Genomic DNA, 2,249 nt, shown 5'->3' with positions numbered 1-2,249 from the left:
AAATTAATTTTAATCGCATGCACTGGTCCGAATTGATCATCAATGGTTCATCTAAACTAATGAATGAAGGGTGTGTGCATACACGACAATATATCTGCTTCCCTCTATTTTTATGCTTGTTCGAGGTGCCAGCACCAAAAGAACAAATATTTTGCTTGATGGGGTTGGCAGCTCCATAATTAATAGAAGCATCAAATTAGTCATGCAACTTGGGAAGATCAAGAACACACAAACAAGTAATGAACAGAGGCTCGGAGCAGTGATGTAATAGCTAGCATCAGAAAATGTAGGGTAAAATGAACAAAAAGCAGCGGAACCACATGCTAGTTTGCTGATGTGTAATTAAGCATAGAGAACATTAAGCAGTCTGATGGAACCAACAGGTGGCATCAGAACAAAACTAAAGCATATTAAATATATGTGCACTAGTATGTAATTTAACACATGTAACATGTTCACTGCCAGAAGTATGGCCCTACAAGTGCAAGCATAATAACGCGTCTCATGAAAAATTGAATGATGCCCTGAAGAAATTCAAAGGTGCGGTGCTTATGCTAGGAAAGTGAATGTAGGCGCCGGCCGTTGGATAATAGTACCTGATTCTCGGCGGCGTATGGGTATCATTGTCATACTTGATAGCTAAGGATCGTCGATGGTGCTCGTGTTGCGGTTGAGTTTGGGCCGGCTGTTGCCGTCACTGAAGCTGCTCCGGTGCTACGGTTGCGGCGCCTGTCAACATACAAGAAAGCTCATCTGTGGTAAGTGAACAGTTGCATGATAAAGAGAAAAACTGAAGGAGTACAAATCGAAATAACCTGATGAGGCTACGGCGTCGGTAAAGCAGGGCCGGTGGAGTTGAATATGGCGTCCGTGGAGCGGGTCCGGTGCAGTGGACGAAGGCTTCGGCGGGCGCGTTGTATAGTGCTTTTGGTGAGGCAGATCTGTTGTGTCGGACGAGGGCTTGTATGAAGGGCCAGCGAAGGGGCGGATGAGGGAGTAAGTGAAGGTCCTACGCTGTGGTGGAGGGTGCCGGTTAAGCAGATCCGGTGCGGTGGACCATGATGGCGGTCAAGGAGATCTGGAGCGGTGGACAAGCCAGTCGCTGAAGCGGCTCCGGTGAAGTGGTGAGTTGGCAGTTGGGGGTTCTAAGGTGCGGAAGGTAGATCCGGCGGGGTCTGAGGTCCACCGCTGTGGCGGAGGACTAGATTCGGCGGCTTGCCGTGGTTGGGGGGTCGGGGAGGGGAAGGGGAGGGGCTCTGAGGAAGAATGTTGGGGGCAAAGAGGGGAAAACAATGGAGTTACCAAAGCAGCCCTTTTCCGTTCATGTGGCAGGGGTAAAACAGGAATATCGCAGGGCTAAACTTTCGGGCGCGTGATATTTTGATGTGAGCGGGAAGTTTGAAAGCTTTTCACGACTAAAATTATAAGGATTCTGCTCTCGTACGGCCGACTATGATGTCATGGCCGACAATTTGTTTGTTTTGCACGCAAAAAAAATGTGCAAGTTTTGAAAATCAGTGTCTCCAACTCGAAACTTAGATTGTCCATTCAATTCAAATATGGATCATTGAGCTACTACAAGCAAATACCATCATACGGTCCAATTCAAATGAAATTCCAAATGTGTTTATCCTAAATATGATGACAAAAGCAAAAATGTGTATGTGTATGAATAAAGTGGATGATTATAAAGTTTGAACATGCCCATATGTGTATATCTCTAGGTTTGATATATGAATTTGAAATCACGAAATCTCGGCTTAAAAAATGTACCTCCGTTTAAATGAATTACAAAAGCTAATGATGGAGTCGAATTCCAAAATTCCAATCTTAGGTTTGTAATTCTGGTACATCAAGGTATATCACGCATGTTCAAAAGTATCGTTATCTCATAGTACAAACTGTGAAACAAATGGATCAACCATGAGTGCACAATATCTCAATTACGCTAAAGTCCCTCAAATATAGACACCTCACTCTTTATCTGAAGTCAACCCCCCCCCACCACACACACACACACATAGAGAAGTCGTTCTCTCCCCCAAACACCAACATACGAGCACATTAACACCCCTCTCTCTTGTAAAGTCCGGACCCCAACATAGGTCTCTATCACTTTGTCTCTCGGGCATGCACACATCTCTTCCCTCACTCTCTAGGTCTCCCGCTATCTCTCTTACCCAAGCACACGCACTATGTAGAGTGTATATTTCCCATACACACAAAACGTCGCCCCCAAATGTCTATCT

Source organism: Triticum aestivum, chromosome 4B, assembly GCF_018294505.1.
Source record: "Triticum aestivum cultivar Chinese Spring chromosome 4B, IWGSC CS RefSeq v2.1, whole genome shotgun sequence".
NCBI classification, from domain to species: Eukaryota; Viridiplantae; Streptophyta; class Magnoliopsida; order Poales; family Poaceae; genus Triticum; species Triticum aestivum.
Note: the sequence above shows the minus strand (reverse complement) of the source record.